Here is a 19,231-nt window from a genome sequence, read left to right on the forward strand (position 1 = left end):
GCACTGCAGTAAAAAACTCTTAAGACCAGGATGAATTTCAGTGTTCATATACCTTTATTGTTTGACATGCCAGCACAAGAAATAATGTTATTCTTCTACGCGTTGCTTTTAAATTACCATGAATGAAAATACTGAACCTGTTATTTCTAAGGTATATAGAATAATTATAGTACAAAATGCCAAAAGATCTTGTGTTTTCCTGAGAGCTAACCATTGAAAAAGACAGTTAGTACTTTCTGTGAGAATAAACAGGTGATATTAATCATTTAGGCTGAAAGGAATCAGTAAAATCAACAGTTTGGCTCCCATTCTGCCCAGCACATTTGCCTTGGATGTGGTAATCCTAACTTCCCTTAAAAATTGTGGCTAAAGTGGTGGTTTTTTACCTAATGAGTGACTTTTCATAGAGCTTAATGAATGAGGCTGTTCCCCACTCAGTATCTACTTACAGGCTGCTCTGTCTCTGACTAGAATTGAAATTCATCAATACTGATCTAGGTGGTAAAAATATTAGGAAACAATGTGTTACTAAAGAGCATTCCAGACAGACAAGCTTTAGAATTGCTACTGACAAATACTGCTAACACTTTTCAGACACAAAAGTGATTCTTCTACTGTTTTCAAGTGGGAGAAAAAGAAAAATGAAAAGCTCAAATCCAGATTTTTGCTCTTCCTTAGGTTAAATGTTTGCAGAGAACTTTCCTGCTTAGCTTATTTTGTAACACAAATACTACCTCTTCCCCTTGGCTTTATCCTGTTGCTTTGTAGTGAATACAACTGTTGAGGTTGATGCTGATATTATTGTTCTGGCTCCTCTACAATTAAAATATCTCAGAAGAGTGACTGTGGAAAGGCCTCTGCTGTAAAAGATGAACATTGAATTTTCTTCCAGGGTAAATGTTAGTTTTATTCAATTATTTAAAAGGTAACTGGTGGGGGAAAATATGGAGACTGGGAACAAATTAATCTATGGAGGACTCCAATAACTAAGGCTTCCAGTTTTCTCTGTATTAATAATGTATCCATTGACTTTCAGTGGAAGTTTTGCCCAGAATTCTCTTTTGTCGCTTTCTGGCATTTTCGTTTAGATTTTTGGCGGAGACTTTCTGCCTTTTCCTTGTCTAATGTTCTGCTCCTGTGATTGGAGGCAAACTTTGGTACAAATCTGGAGTGAGGCTCAAGCTCACAACTGCGGATGCTTGGAGAGACACCTTCACAGGCCCATGACAAGCCAGCGTGTTGCTTTTTACTTGAAGGCATTCCAATACACACTTGCTGCTAGTCAAGTGCCACTTCACTAGCAGACTCCTGAGCAGCAGAGTGGGCTTCACCAGTATCAACATCTCATTCGGTGTGTCTCAGGGTTTCCTTCACGACTCCTTACACTTTCATCCTGTGTCCCTTATTTTGTGGTCATTCTCTCCTGAGGTTTCAAACAGGTAGCTAATTTGCCCACCAGTTTGAGCCTTAGAAAAATTATGACAGAGATGTGCCTAACTTGATTCCATTAGTCTTCTCTGCCATTTTTTAAAAATAGAAATGAAGACAGCTCCTATGGAAAGTATAAATCAAATATGCTTTATTTATGTCTAACTTGTTCATTTAAGTAAAGTAACTTAATTTAGAGAATAAATTGAATGAAGAAAATGAAGAAACTATGTTACCTGAGTAATTAATTGTGTAAATAAATAATTTTAGCATAGAATTGCATATATTAATATGCTATCATGTATTCCATTACACACAAGATTGAGATAAATGATTTGGTAATATCTTTCTGAAAATAAGCATCTATATGGATTGAAGCAACATCAGTTAAAAATCTGAGATGACTGGAAGGCAAAAGCTAGCACTGTTTGAAAGAACTGTTTGGTCTTGAATAGACCAGATGCCAGCCAGGTGCCAGGAAGTGCCTCTGTGTGGGCATATGTGTCTGCCATAAGATTTGAATCCCAGAAGTGATGTCATGAGTATCTTCTCTGATTTTATGTACCAGATCACCTGGAGAATTCCCTTTAAGCATTCTTGCAGAATTTGGGCCTTAAAATGTAGTAAGATGCTGGAGATGTAAGTCCCTGCATCTTCGCAGAAGTTTTTTATTTTGCCATATTACATTAGAGGCATGCTATATTGGTCATTGATAAAAAAACCAAACAAACCTATGGTTGAGGATAAAAGCAAGTTATGATAGGTTTGGACAAAAGGATCAGGACAGGTTAAAGATCAGCATTCATAAATCTTTTATTAGACTCAATTCCTGTACTTTAATTGAGGCAATATTTGTATTTGTAAGCAATTTACTTGAAATTAGGGATATATACATTATTCTGAATGTATTAATTTTAAATATTTAAATATTTGACTAATTGATTGTCATGCAAAACCAAATATATTTACAGAGAGGTACCAAATTCCGCATTAAAATCAAATCACTCAACTATCTTAATTAGTAATACTTTTACAGTGCAGAGTACTAAGGAAACTTGTGTAAGTTACAAGGCAGGCAAATGTCTAACCAGGGATTCTATGATTGTAGAAATTGTGGGTGAAGCATCAGTGGTGTTAGAGATGAGGCTACATGTATTAGGCTATATTCCAGACACCTGTATGTAATCTTCTAGTTGTGTTTTTGTGCTTAATATTTGGTTTGTATTTACCCTGGAATTTACAAATATTCTTAAAGGAATTTACTGTTCAGCTGAAATAAGCTACAGATAGTCAAGAATTCAAGAATGAGCCCTCTTTCTTCAAAAAATGCTAAATAGCTGAAATTGGAACATTTTCTCTGTTTTCCATAGTCCTGACTGAATTGTGTTAGCCAGGCAAGCATCTATTGGAAACCAGTCTGTTTTCTAACAAACTCACCTGGCAAGCTGCTAGGCTTCCTGGAGCTGCAATACCGAAGCAGCTCTATGATTTGGGCTGCAAGGGCCAGGTATTTCATGCAGAAATGCTAGAAGCCTGAAAGTCCTGGGAACTCTGACTTTATTCCCAGCTCCTCCACATAAACTGTGGAAGTGTTTGGAAGAATCCTGATGGGAACTTTGGCTCTCAGATAGCATCAGCTCTTGAAACTACAGCAGCAGGCTCTGGGCAGTCTGATGAATGCCCAGTCATCAAAGGCAGCATGTTTTGTTTCATTTAGGAAATAGAGAATTGACACAGTTTGCATTTTGTGCAGATGTGTATTTTAAAGTTCCTTCCTTTTCATTCCAGGGCACAACAAATCTTCTAGTAAAGTCTGTGTTTAACCACAAAAAGGAAAATTTGAGATTTTGATCACCTCCAGCTCCCCTGAGATGTTCAGAGTTCCTAACATTATACTCTTTGTAAAGACATGGATCTGACCATGCAAATGCAAGTAGTGGAGTGAATTAAAAGCCTGGAAATATGAAATTAATTATTACTCTACCCTTAAGTGGTTTAGTGGTGGACTTGGTAGTGTTAGGCTAATGGTTGGACTTGATGATCTTAAAGGTCTTTTCCAACCTAAATGATTCCATGATTCTATTCTATGATTCTAAATGGACAAAGTAACAGCCTAGACTTCTTGAACCTATGAAATCAAGTCTGTAGGACTTATTTGACTTTCAGCTCCTAGCCTTTCTTCTGATTCCTATACAGTAAAAATCAGTTTTGGATCACCAGCTTCCTTCCCTTGAAACACAAAATTGTCAAACAGTATCAACTCTTATAGTGTTGCAGGCCCCTTATTATATTCTCCTTTTCAGAAATGTAAATAATTCCATCTTTAGAGCAGGCAAGGTTTTCCTTCTGATACTCCAAATGGGAGACGATTCCAGAACGTTTCTCCTCTTATGGTTAAAAACCTACCACTAATTCTGACTCTAAATGTAATGGCCAGTGTACAGTAATTCTTTTCATGGCCCAGCATTGCCTCTTAGTTATCGTATACTCTCTCTAAAGGTATCTACCCCTTGATACACATGTAGACTTCATCATGCCTTAGCCTCCTTTTAGCTAAATAACCTAAATTTCATGGGACTGGTGCCAAACTGACTACACATGGAGAATAGCTAAGCAAGTTGTACCACAAAGTGCATAAAATAAACTGAGAAAATTGATTTTTTTTTTTCTTCCATGAATTTTTGCCTGAAATTGCTCTTAGATAATTTCAGGCACTATTAAGAACAATATTAGATAGAAACATTTCATCTTTGAATGTGACTTTTTTTTTTTTGACTGACAACTATGCTATAAAAGTGCTGTTTAAGTAGCCCCAGCACATACTTTCCTAACATCTTACCTTTCCATAGGGCTGTATCTAAGAGATACCCTTTTATGTTTACAGTTCTGTTTTGACAGTTAATCCATTTTCCTTTTTATGTCTGATACGTCTTGAGAAAAAAGGTCTGTCTGAAAATGCTCATTTTTTTTGCCCAGTATTTCTCACACTGCCTCTTACCTCTTCCGTCTGTCGCTTTTCTGAGAGGAGCCCTGGAGGAGCTGTTTTTGCCGCATGTTCCAAGTGGTATTATTTCTGATGGAGGGATCTGTTCTGAACTCAGCGCTTCATTTCAGCAGTTCTGCTATGAATTCATGCTTGTAAAAACATGTATTTCCTGCTGGCTTGCCAGCTGAAATTTCCATACACTCTTCAGAGCAAACCTAACGGATGACATTAATGCTTTTTCTGAATGATAAGTTAGCCTGCTGGATAGCTAAAGGCTTGCAGGCCACATCCTCAGCTAGGATACACTGGCATAGCTCTATTTGAAGTCAATGGAGCTGTGACATTTCACATCAGGTGCAAAATCTCTTCTGTGAGTTTTAAGGGCTTTTGTGTGAATCTTCCTGCCTTGTTAGTCTCATGTAGTGTGAAGCAGACCCATTGGAGCCAGTAATTTTATGCGCTGAATAAGATATTACCTACTGTGAGTTGGGGTATTTTGCTAAAGGAGAGGAAGAAGATATATGCAGCCCAAAGTGCTTCTGTTCACCTTAGAAATTCATCTAGTATACAGATTCGTTCCAACAAGGCTTTGTTGGTTAGGGATGTCATGAGTCATGGTTTATAATTAATAATGATTTTCCTAGGCACCGACTGAGATTGCAGTTAAATTTTTCTCTCTAATCTTTCATTTTAACATTGGCTGTGCAAATTTGGCTTTTTTTTTTTTTAGTTTTAATCCATTTAGTTTTTATTTCAGTGTCCATGTTAATTTGTGTCTAAGAGCAGCAGGTGTGGATGTCCTTGGAAACATTAGAACTTCAGCCCATCAAGTTTCCTATGATGCCTGAGAGGCTCTCCATTGTTTTGTTAAGTTCATCCTTTGTACTCCCTTTTAAACAATACATTTTCATATTTCTTCTCTCTGTATGGTTATACAGAGGGATGGGGAGATGTAAGAAAGTCCTGCAACTTTCTCCGTAATTCTTCTGTCTCAGGAAATTTGAAAGAGGTGTATAACTGTGTTATGTTCGTGTATGTCCAGAGTTTGCCAGCAACCTTGCTGCCTTGTATTAAACCCAGGGAGAAGAAAAGCCTGAAGGGAGACAATGCAAACTTCAGTAAAATTTTTCTAGTTTTCTTGTTTGCTCCTAATAATGATAAAAAGACATTGCTGCACATATTTTAGTTGTTACTCTTGCTTCACAATGAAAGGCAGAGAAATATTTATGCTATGAAAAAAGATTTTTCAGAGAACAGCTTACATTTACTAAAAAACATTAAGAGTACAACTTACATTTCTGTAGGTCAGCCTTTCTATAAGCAACATAGATTTTATTTCCTCTTCATATAATAAATAAGCTCTTGGACATTGCAGAAATGTTTATTAGTTGTGTTGGATTTAGAAATATTTCTGGTTTGGATCTGTAAACCACAGTGTAACTGTGCTGTTAGAGTGGGTTTTACACTATTGAAAGAAATATATGTGTCTCTTCCTTAACACAAAATATCTTGAAACAGAATTTCTCAAACAAAAGTACCTGGCCACCACTGCCTGGAACAAATAAATCTTTGACTTAGATGACGGGAAGACACAACTGTGCATCCAAGCGATCACAGTGGCATCCGACACATAATGATATGAATGCAAAAGTAATGCTACACAGAATGTTGCTAATGGGGGATAAACGTAAGCATAGGAAAGATATAAAACTATGCTTTTAAAAATGGCCTTGTAATTAAATTTTTTGTGTGAAATTACTTTCAGGTGTGTATGTATAAGAAACATAGAATGAAGGAAAAGCAAGACCATGTCACTGAAATGTAGGCACTCCATTATTAATTTCGTATTGATATGCATATATTTATACACACACAAAAATCAACGTTAGTTATTCAGGTTGCATAGAACATTCAGAATAGGTGGCAATAAACCAAACCAACATACTTTGAACTATACAGTAGTTTGGATTCATTTTACCGAAAGCTTTTCTTGAATGTATAATGCTCTTTTGCATATAAATAAGATTAGAGTCATGATTCTCTGTTTTGGCTATCAGGAGTGCATGTGTGTGTGAAATGTAAGTTATTCCTTATCAGAACACCATCAGTTTTGGTTTTTAAGGTATGCCTGAAGCCATCCAATTTGGATGGAAGCTTTTAATTTTTTTTTTTTTAATTATTATTATTTTATTTAAAGGCTGGAAGAACAACATGTCATAATGCTAGCATTATCAGAGCAGTAAAGAGACTTTCAGTGACATGGTTCTAATTGTCTCCAAACCCTCCACACCTTATGACATTTTTCAGATATCAGTGGTGAAATCTACACTTAATGAAAGTGAGCAGCTTGACTGTAGAACACTAAAGAATAGCGTCAGCTAAACTAAGCTTCTGCATTGTAGTTTGTAAGTATTGCCTGACTAGAACAGTTCTTTAGCACAAACAGTATTAAAGGAGAAAGTGAATTAAATTTAAGTAGTTACATAGTAATAATTGTAATGAGTAACCAAGAACCAAAATTACACTACTTTGGCCAGTTCAAATATGCTTGAAAGTAGCATCAACACTGTCCATTAACTGTATGTTCAAAGAGGCCATGATTAAAACAGATTAAATGAGATGAAAAAATTGCATGAATAAGAAATGTGTCATTAGCACACAGGGGTAATGTGGCTATGTGATGAAGTCATTGATATGTAGGCAGATTTAATTAGTGCAAAAACATATGATTCAAATGTCATATCAGAATCAAGAAGAATTTGTGAGCTACATTCTGCATGGAAGGAATATAATATGAGACAATGAAAACAGAGTAGGTGCTTTAGTCTGCTGTCTGAGTAGATTTTTTTTGCCTGTGGTATATCGGCTGTGCAAAATTAGCAGATATATATTCTTATCTCTACCACGATCTTATAATATAAGGGTTCATTTCTGATGGTATTCTGATAGTATTTCTGATGCTAGAACAATATAGAAATTCAGGATCTTGCATGTAGATTAAATTGAATCAGAAAACATACACATCAAAAGAAGTTTGAAAATAAAGAGTAACTGTGAGCAGAGCTTAGTAGAGGCCAATACTTTTATTTAGGAATACAGTTGCTCTACTCAGAACGAAACATTTTTACAAGGTGAGTTGTCAGTTTATAACTAACACTAGTACAGTAAGTAGTATTTTGAGGAAAACCCTCTTGCCTCTGTTTGCTTTATGTTTCATGTGCTCTTTACATTAGCATGAATAACCAACCACTATACCACGCTGCTTTCTCACATTAAGTTATACCTCTCAGTTTCATCCCATTTAGGGCAGCTTTCCCACACACTATCCTTTATTCTCACAACTTTTCCTAGGGTAGCTGGATGAATTTTTGTCTTTTTTTCTCTGCTGCATAAGCTGGCACTATCTCAAATGCTCACATTGTTGTTCTCGGCCAGTTTCCTCTCTCTGTGAAATGTTGTTTGTTGCTATGCGTAAGAGCTTTGTTTCTCTGGCTGAAATGATTTGCTTAGATGCCTCAGAGCAATGCTTTAGGCCAGCGCATTTCTGCAGGAGAGGTTTTGCTTTCTTTTGGTGACAGAAAAAGAGAGAGAGATCTGGCTGGCTGAAGCTGCCATCTTGTGCTGTGCTGAATGGGTAGGTAAGGTAAGAGTAAATTGGCAGCCACAAAGGAGCTTTTCTTGGAGCAAAAGGGGCTTGCTTACAAAGGGCTATGTATAATTGGGCTTATGTGTAGAGAGAGAGATTAAAAAAAAAAAAACCAGAAGAGATGTTCTTCTAAACCAAATCTGCCAGAAGCTTCTTATTCAGAAGGACTGTGTGTCCTAACCCCAAGAAATGGTCTGAGATCAGGCTGCTCTTAGTGCCTGCAAAGCTAAAGCTTTTGGAATGATTCAGCTCTTTCTGTCAAAATATGACCCCTAGGTTTTGAGCTTGTGTTCTGTATCTGCCTTGCTCAGTATGTATCTCCACACTTAAATCTGATCACGTTAAGTATGTTTCTGCAGCAGAAGATCTTTTTCATTGCTAACGGATATTTTTGATTTAATTGACACTTGAAGTGATGAAGCTGATTTCTGTCATTGATTAACTGGATGGTTGTTGTGAGTGGTTTTGTTTGGTTGTGTTTTTTGATATTGGCAATTATAAATTTGAACATCTTTAGTATAGATCTTAATATTTTTTGTGAAATATTTCTTTGACAGTAAACTTTCTGCTAGCATCTGTTGTGTGTGTTTGTCTGTCTATCCACTCAGCTCTTCAATGCCAAAACATGCGAATGGTGCTGCCTATGTACACATGTGAAAAACAGCTGAACAGAACAGCTCTTATAGAGCACCTGTTGTTTTGTTTCAAACCTTGCTGCTATTTTCAGCTATTGTGATTCACAAAAGTTTTGGCTGTTATTTATAGTAGAATAATAATAATACAAAAGTTCTTATTGATTCATTCTCATTGATTCATTTTGTGGATGCAAGCAGACGCTTTCTTAAGATGGAGGGTTCTTTCTACTTTTAAAGACAAGTAAAGGAAGAAGTATCAGAAAATCAGCTTGGAACAACAATAAAAAGTTATAAGTCTGTAATGAGACAAATAATTGAAGGAAATTAGCCACCTATAATGTTTGAGTCCTGAACAATTTTGTTACATTTACATAGAAAGATGTACAGAGTTAGGACTCATGCCTGAATCTTTAATCCAGTTTCACAGTGAGCTTAAAATCAGATGATGGAACACTTGTTAACAGTGCATTAGTGCTGGTCCTGTGAGGGCACATAGACATATAGGAGAAATCAATCACAATTTAAAAGTTGTCCATTTGCACATGTCAATTCATCCATTTAAACTTCCACTCTGGTAACTGACTACATTTTTTTGCATTTCTGTGCCTTTTGCGAAGATGATGAGAATGGGAGGTAGTGACAGCAGGAAGCATGATGTGTTTGCATAGTTCTCTAGTGCATACATACTTCAGCTGACTCTAGCTGGAATAGCCAGTGCCCAGCACTTTTGAAAATCAGGACTTCTGTAATTCTCCCTGAAGGCATCTCAGGAGGTTTTTTTTCCTATGTTGCATATCTGAATAAAAGTGCGCATCTCTCTGAGGCTGCTGATGCACTGGTGTATCTTTAACACATTGTACTACATAAAAAAAACCCCAAACCCCAAAACTCAGAAGGGAAAAGGGATGCTGGAGGACTCATACAGAAACCAGTACCTGTGATTATCAGCCTTTATCAGATTTTTGCAAAGAACAAAAGATAGTAAAATGGGCTTTATCCATCAATTATGTACAGTTAATTGTCACTGGAGAGGAGAATGAGTAAAATATTTCACGTGCTTCAGTGATACACTGAAAGGTTCTTAAATATAATAAAAGGTATAAGCATATATAAAGGGAATTGGCAGTCACCCAAAGCAAGATTAATTACATCTCTGTGATTAGTGTTTGGTCTCTGGAGTAGACAGTCTTATTTGGTGTATGGGTTTGGTAAAATATAGGGAGAGAGTTCTTTACCTATGGTAAATATAATTAAATTGAAACTAACAGTTAAAATTCTGCTCTCAGTTATACCTATCTTAACAGGATTAGACTGAAATCATGGCAAATGTTATAGGAAGCAGAATGTGACTATCTTTACAAAGATTTAGCAATATCTTTCTTGTAGCTAGAAAATAGCTGGTGTTACTATGGATCACAGGTACTATATTTAGCATAGGATTTGTGGGCATTGATTTTTCCCTTTCCTGTGTCTTAAAAACAAAGACTGGCAGTCAGCTTATGGCTTCCAGATTTAAAACACAATTTCCTGAAGGAAAAAAGTCTGCTGGGTTTAGTAAAATGTTTCTGAAATTTATATTCTTTTGAAACCAGTATTATATGCACGTATTCTTTTTAAACTGTCGCTTTTTCTGTGATTTCTTTGGAAATATTTTTTAAATTCAAAGGCTGTGTTCAAATTTTGTATCTTGTATCAGGCAATTTGGACACAAACTAGGAATCATCAGCCTTTAGCTTATCTGCGATTCTCCTACTGAAAACAGTCCAAGTATCAAGATGTTGAGCAAAGCAACAGTCATTTTACCAAAGGAATCTCTTTTTTCCTCAAATGGTCAAGACCTTAAGAAGCAGAAGATCAAGAAACTATGTTGCTTGTTCAGGCAGTAAACTCTAATGTGTAGGTCTGGGTTTTTTTCTTTTGTTCAGGTGTTTACATTTAATTTTCATGATATCCAAATACTTGAGGACCATTTTTGCCTAACTAGAAAGGATATATAGTATGTGTTTGTACAAATGTCTACCCAGCTTCTGATGGCAATATTTGCACAGTTGGTTTTTCATTGTCTCTCTATTACAGCTTCCTTGTGTAGGATAAATTTGGCTATATCCACTAACAAAAGTTGGGTATTTTTCACAGTGTATATATAATCATGAAAACAGGCTTTTTGTTGTTGAGTTTTTGTAAGTTTTAGTAAAAACACCACTAAAATGTGAATGTATAAAATCTTGCTTTCTTACTTGCTCATATTCTATGTAACAAGTTGAAAAATGTTTGCATATGTATATGAGTTTAAGGACAGCAGTTTAATACTATCATGAAGAGTCCTGCTTCACTAGTTGCATCTTTACACTCATTTAGTTGTGTTCTATTCAGTTAAAAGTAATGTTTAGTTAACAATGTTACTGATGTCATGAAGGTGGTTTTGTGGATTATTTACGGCATGGCCAAGAGTCAAATGTATTTTGACAGTCTGAGGGGGAGATATTGGAGTGGAAGTTAGACTCAGCTACCTCATAACTTGACCGTGTCTGTAAGAGATGCTTAATGGATAACAAGGATTTTATTTGCAAGCTGGTTCTTATTCAGCATTGAAAATTTGAGATACTCATCCTTTGAGCACTATATATGGTAGCATTATCTGGAAATAACCCAGTTCAAAGGGAAGTTATCACACGACCCTCTACACATATTTGTGGTTTTGTTGTACCTTACATTCCCCAGTTGAAGAAATGTTTACACATTGGGAAAACTAAAGCATAATGAGGGTAGGAGTTGCCTAAGGCCATACAATAGATTGCTGGTAAAAGTGGGAACAGAGAGTAGATGTCTGAATAGTCTTTCTTGTATTTTTATCCATTGTCACATTTTGCACTGGAAACAGCCTAAACCAAAGTTCACTGATGTCGGAAGAAATGGTCTCATTGACTCTGACAGGTATTAATTTAGTTTCATAGTATGTGGCCTAGGATGCACAGCATTCTAGAGATGTAAAATGTTCACATTGAGCTGAATGTAGTCTCCAAATGTTGCTTTATTTTCATAACACAGCCAATCCCTCTTTGGATTTCCTATAATAGTAATTTCTTAAATGACAGTTAAGCCCCTTGAACATTTGTAGGAGTGTGGGGGTATGTGTAGAATCAGTCGTTTTTTGTAAGCCTGGTCTCCACTTCTATTACTGCTGCTTAAAAACAGGTGTTTAAACAAAAGTGGATATTTTTTTCTCAAAAAGGATTCTGTGCTACTAAATACTTGCTTGTTTGTTTTCCTGTTTCTGATTAATACAGGCCTATCTCAGACAGAAAGGCAACAACAATCAGGTTTATAACACTGCGTGATACATTGATCCAATCTTGAAGGTTGGCCTTTCAGTTCAGCAGCTTCATTGACTTCTAGATAGTATCCATTTGTATTTCCAGGCATCTTAGAGACATTATTGCAGCCTAAACTTTTAGACTGAAGGTGTACAAGATTATATGACAATTTTAGCACTGATTTAGCACTCAGATAAACCATTTGGAATACCTTGTATTTGATTCTTTTATAGGCTCTGCACCTGGGGAAAGCAATGCATGAAGTGTCTAAAAGGAGGAAAAAGCTTAAATAATTTTATTTTGTTTTTAATAACTAGAAGGGAAGGACTTCCAGGAGTCCTGGATTTAGAAGTCTTAAATTCAGCTTCTCTTTGACACAGATGGGCTTTATAAACATTGTTTAGCTTTCCTGTGTTCCTGCTTGTAGTTGGTGAAATGAAGGTAACGGATGCAAATCAGAGCAAGCAAATGGTTGAGTTTAAGCCTGTGAAAGAAAATGTTTAAGCATTTTGCTATAAAAGGTTTAACATTACTGATCTCAGAGAGTTATACAGCTAAGGCATGTTTTTATGAAGAGTTCTGGAATCTTCAAATTATAGAATCAGGTAGTTGAACTCCTGAGAAACATTATTATTAGCTGTGGAAATTATTCTCGTATCATTCTGAAATGCCTTTTATCTATTTAAAAGCAAAGATTTCTTATGATAAATAAGTTTCACAGAGGTAATTTGATTTTTCTTTTGTAATTTATTAATGACTGCTTGATATGTTCAGCAATTCAGTGATGTACTTCTGTTGATATTTTAAGAAATTAGCAAAATGTGATTTGCATGTTTAGTTAATTGAGCTTTATAAATGAAAACATACAAAATAGCTCAAAAGGGTTAACAAAACTCTTCATGGAATAGTGTCCAAAATGGATTAACAAATACCTCCTTACATTGCTCTCTATTACATTAGAAGGCAGAAAACACTGTTGTACACACTGCAGTAATCATGTATATTATTGAACAACTATTGACTGGTACAGTGTTTGGGTAAAAAAAAAAAACCTTGACAAAGCTAAGTGAAAGGGCAGATACTGTTACTCAAGCGGGAAAACTATCTGTCTCATTACAAAAGCATTTTCAAGGACATAAAAACTTCAGTCCTGAACAGAAGTGTTTTATTAGGCTGCTAAACTTCTCAAGTTTTCTGCAGATTTTTCAATTTTAGGCTTAACTTCCTTTAAAGGGAAAACAAAAACCAACCCAACTCTGATCTCTTTAGGATTCTTAAGCTAATTTTTAGCTTTCATTTTCTGTGATTCCATTCTCTTCCAGGGAAACAGAATAATGTATAGAGAGAATAAAAGCAATGAAGTTCTAATTCCTCTTTGAGGGAGTCAGCCTTGAGCTGTTCTATAGGGCCTGGCAGAATTATTCAGAAAACAGTGTTTTCCATGAAAAATCCTTTTACAAATATCTTTATTCTTATTCATTACCATGTGCTCTGGAAATTTAATTATAAGACCTTTCTTTTTTTTCCAAAACATTTCCCACTATTTTTCCAAGATGATTTTTCTTCTTTAGTTTAGATTTAGTGGGACCATTTTCAATTGGCTTGACTTCCTATCCACCTGCTGGGAAAAGTAAACAGGGAAATAGTCCTGGTCCCAGGAGTGTTGGGACCTCTTACTTGTTACTTCATGTGGATGTGCAATGTAAGTCAGTCTAATGCTAGATGATGGTAGGTATCTCTATTTGGTTCAGCAAATTCAATTGGTCCTGTAAAATTGGAAAAAGGTGTTTTGATACCTCCAGGTTCATTGTAATGTCAAGTTAAAGTTGATTAGATCCAGAATCATCATCAGGAAATGGTAATGGATACAGGTTTTGAGTTCTTTACAGTCTATTACACACAAGAATGTCATTGCAAGTAAGTGAAGCTGTGAGCATGAGAGTTGCATAAGGAGGAAGAGATCTCACTCAGTCTAAACACTCCTGTAAATGCCTGAAAGCAACATGCAGATATAAAACAAAGGGCAGAAGGTCTCATTCTTCATTCTGTTGAAATAAGTTCATATCATGCAACATCATGGGTAGCAAGTTCAGCCAGGAAGTTCTTCATGATGGAAGAGGAATTAGAGGTATAATGTGGAAGAATATACACTTCAAGGCATTTATAAAAGTGAAAAAAAATTCACATCATGTTTTTACAGTACCGTGGGGGGTTTTTTGGGGGTTTTCTTTTGGGTTTTTTTGGGTTTTTTGCGAGACACTGGCAGATGTGCTCAATGCTATATTAACCAGCAGCATTGCCCTAACATAGTTATGTTTCATTATAGACATAATTTTAGGAGTGTTATGAGCTCTGTAAATTCCTCCTTGTGTATTAATATAAACTTAGTAGATCTGCAATAAAGAAGAGAATGATAAATGCAATGAAGCTTAACAATATTGAGTTCTTGGGTCAAGACAGAGCCTTTGCTGAAAATCATTGGTATTCTTCCTTTCCTAGCAGTAGGCATAATCTTCAAGCTCAATTGCCTGGAGAGAGTTCCCATCTCACCCCTTCTTCAGGATATTCATGCTGCTCAGAATACAAGCTGCTTTCCACCAGTTGTATTCTGGTCTACTCAATCTTTTCTGAAAGTGCACAAGGTGGGATAGCTGCCATTTGCATATTGATGCCACTGGATGTTGGGAGGAGTATGTAGTTTTTTAGGGAGGGAGGATTTTATAGACCACTGATCGAAGAGCTATAAATTCATCGATATTTCAGTATTATGGAATAAAAAAAAAAATATTTCTCAGCTTTAAGGTAAGATAGAATAAACTTTGAAATGCTAGACCTGAGATGTATATGTTAAAGGTGATGTTTTTAGTAGGGACTAATTACTCCAGGGGAAGTTGGATGTATATCATCATGAAAGCCGGCATTTATGGTGATTATCTAAATACTGAGTACTTGGAGATTGAAATTCCAAGTTTTTAAAAAAGTGTTTTTTTTCTCTAGAGTAATTGTGTGATAGACAATCAATACAACCAGACTTAGGTACAAAAAAACCTTGGCTTTGAATTAGAATAAAACATGTTAAGATATATTTTAAAGTCTGAAATTATATTTTATATATACTATTAAAAAGGTCTTCCCATTTCAAATGTTTTGTCCTTGTCTTCCTACAATATTTCCAGTACTCATAGACATAGATTTATAGCCTGTGGTAATCTTACCGAGTCATGCATGCAATTATGAACAGATGTGTTGTTTGAATTGGAGCATAAAATACCAGGGGATAAAGTTGTTTGTGTGATGAATAAACTTAAGGCTTGATTTTGCTGTCATGAACTTTTCAATTTCCTTTTGTTACAGTTTTAAAATTCAGTGAAGTATAAGAAATAATAATCGCAATAAATTAGAAGTATAGAAAGAATGTGTATCATGTCTCAGAAACATTGCTATAATAGAAATTCCTTATCCACACTAGGGATCCGCTTATCTCCCGCTTTCTTACCAGCTTTCTCAGTTAGCAGATAATTTTTTTATTGGAGACAACTCCAAGTTCAGTGATAAGTCACTGTCCATATCTACATATATGAACAAGGGTGACATCACTCCTGTGCAATATGTGTGAGATAAGATGTGTCACAGGGATGAAAATGGGCACATGGACTTTGTGCAGTTGTGGAGTGAATGCCTTACAGGGATGTAGTACTATAGTTACAATGCAAGTAAATACACATATGCTGAAGTCCAATTCTGTTTAGGAAAGTACTTTGGATATGTATTCAAATTCTTGTTTTCTTCAGTGAGACATCATGCTTTGCAAATTAAGTAAACCAAGGCACACAGTGAGTAACTGAGGTGCAAAGTGCTTTCTCTGCCACTAGAAGAGGAAAGCAATTAAACACAGGCAGTTTTCCCTCTTCAGTGGAAAGGGTAAGGTAAGAGGCAGAACAGGATCGATCCTGTTTACTCACCACTGCAAATCTATTATACATTAATGACTTAAAGGCAATGGTCCCTGTAAAGATAGGGCCCCCATGAGAATTATTAGCAATGAAGACTAGCACTTTACCACTACCATGATAACAATATAATTATTTTTGGGTAGCTACTGCTAAGTTCTATGTGATTCTGCTGCTTTCGTGTTCTAACTCTTTTTATTTGCTGATCAGTTACAGGCAGAGGCTAGCAAGGAATGCACTGTTTTTTACAATGCTCAGTAATTTCATTTTATAGTGGTTCATCCTAATCTGAAGACAGTGAGTTGCTCCCTTGTACAGAATATGCTGTTGAGAATCATGAGGAAAGAGACAGAAAAAATGAGTTGGGCATTAACTCATTAAACTGCAACTAATAGGCATTTATGCAATGGTCCTTTTAAATATGAGTTATGCCCCATTTAAACTCTAACTTAAATTACAGAACATTTAATTAGGAAAGATAATTACCAATTCATTCCTTCCTAAAAAATTAAGTATATATTACAACACATTTAAAATCTACCTTGACGTTTTGAAGATAAATATGGCTTGTGTGCTATTGGCAAAAAAAACCAATCAAAACACTAGAAGGTATATTATCTTTTTCCAGTTTTCACTATTAGAATGGAAGGCTGGTGTCAAAGAAGGGAAAATTAAATATATATATAAAAATTTATTTTCCAACATCATGATAGAATTTCCTAAAATCTCAAGGTTAAAAAAAAAAAGTAAGGGGAAGTCAGCAGTGTTACCTAAATGATATCACTTCACTGTCTTCAGAAAGTCCATGTTGATTTACAGTAACTAATGAGTAGCTAATTGTTTGTTTTGTTTCACTTGCATTGTTAAATTAGGCTGAAAAACTTTTTAAAGACTAGAAATAGAAAAGCACACTGGGTTTTTTCATACCAAGTAAGGAAACAATCTTTAACCATTAAACTCTGAATACTTGACACTACTAACTTTCTTGAAGTTGGTTACTCTGAGATAATAAAGGATGAAAGTGATTTGCTGGTGGAAGGACAGAAACAGATTTTTTTGTTTCCTCTGGCATGTAAGAACTCAGTTGGCAGAAGAGATTGGTAAGACAGTAGAGGCAAATGTAATTAAATCCCCTTATAAACATTTACAAAAGTCCAAAGGAAAGGACTTGCGGTTTGGAAAAGTACTTTGGTGATATTCAGTGATATAACCTGGGAAAAAGAGAATTTAATACCTATTTTTCTGTTTATCACTTCCTACAGTGGATATAGAAATATTTTTTCCACCTTAAACAGGGTTGTCTTGTTATAAACAAGTTGTGGCATGAAAATGAAGTAAGGTGGAAAATGTGGTGAATTAGGTATGTGACTTGACTTTGTAATTTTCTGCAACTTCAATAAAACTTCTGAAACCAGTCAAGACTGAAGAATTTGTGTTAAAATCTTTTGTGAGCTGGATGAATTCTTTAATTAAAGGCAAGACTTTCTCAGCCAGGCTGTGAAGGAGATGCAAGACTGTACATGTGAAATATCTCCAGCAACTGCTTTCTCTCTTATGTAGCTGGAAATAGACACGTAATCACTACAGTGAATGCTTGAACTATACCCTAAAGTTACACTGACATATTAAACATAAAAAGTAATTTGCAATTTGGTACTTGTTGAGCATACTAATTGAAACTGGCAAACTGAATGTTTCTGTGAAATGATTCAACATTGTATGTAATTTCAGTTGCAAAGGTGTTTCTGCACCTAAAGCGTTTCTCTGTTTCTGACCTATATGCATGTGAGAAAAGGAGGGTATGATACAGAAAGAAAGAGGCGGTATGCAGTTCTAGAGTTGGTTTAAATAAAACCTAATCCAGTCTAAAGGCTGAAAATTGAAAAGTAGTGAAGATCCTTGTTATACTTATTTGTATGCGTGTAAGCACTGTTAGGACTAGTGAAAAATCTTCTGAAAATATTTTGTCTTGATGTTTCCAGGAAAATTAGCAAAAAATTAAAATAAGGAAAACTAGGAAAATTAAATTTACATAAAAAAAAGTAAAATATTTTTCTATAATTGACTGAAAATGTTTTGGTTTTGGTTTTTTTGATATAGTTTTGGTGGAAAGTTAACACATTTCTATTGACAGTTCTTTCTCAAATGGCCTGTGGCTAAAAGAAAACGAAAGAATGTATCTTGCCTCCAGCTTTTGTCTGAGTGTCTGGGAGTGTGATATATTTGCTAGAAACCTGACATTAAGCCTAATTTAACAGCCAGGACAGAAGGTGGGATGGAAATACCACGTAGCAATAAGATGGGTCCCCTTGCTTGGTCAGAGCACCTCTTCCTCCACTTAACACCTTGTGGTGGTGCAGCACCCCCCCCCCCCCGCCGCCCGCTCTGAGATCCCAGGAAAAGCCCTATTGTAATCTCTGTCCACACTTGGGCTATCTGCTGCCTGAGTTGTGTACCAGAACAACTCAGCACGAATTGTGGCCAGAATGTAAAATACTGACCAAAGCCAATCATCTCGAGATCCTATAAATAGCAATCCAAGAAGGAGACCTCTTTGAGCTCTCCAGGACTGCAGCAGACTGTGTGACTCAGTATCTCCCCCTGAGCTGAGATGCCTCTCAGGGTAGATTTCACGAGGAGTGAAGGACTGTCCATCAATTTCATGAGGACTCAAAGGACTGACTTTGTGAGGTTCACTGACGTTGGTGAACGATGGCACATAAAAGTGAGTAATTCACGAAACTCACGAAAAGGGAAATTTTGATCACAGGTTAACCTCCGTGTGTGCGTGCAATTTGGCTATATATATATCTCTCTCTCCATATATACTATCCCTACTGACAGAAACTGCTGACCAAGTCTGAGACTATGATTGGACCTAGCTGCACCTAGACTCCTCTCTGAAAGGAGTTTAGAAAGCAAGGGGGTCTATTCTGAATCTCATGACTCAACGGGAGGGTCCCCCTTATCTCCTGCACCCATGACCTCTCTGTGAATCATTCTAACTCGAGTGTAGCTGAATTCTCCTTTGTGTACTTCTTCCATGTAAGTAACAGAGTGAACCTTGCCATTCTCGAATCTTTTACTAAGTCACTATCTTGATTGTAACAAATTCCATCAAATTACTGTTTCAAACTGGCTGATGCTAAAGTACTGTTAAGAATTATACAACCTAATACTGTGATCTATATAAAAATCTTAATAAATCTTAAATCGCTGATAACCAAAGCCGTGTAAAAAATCATATTTGCGACAAATTGGCGTAGTTGGCA

Source organism: Pelecanus crispus, chromosome 5, assembly GCF_030463565.1.
Source record: "Pelecanus crispus isolate bPelCri1 chromosome 5, bPelCri1.pri, whole genome shotgun sequence".
NCBI lineage: Eukaryota > Metazoa > Chordata > Aves > Pelecaniformes > Pelecanidae > Pelecanus > Pelecanus crispus.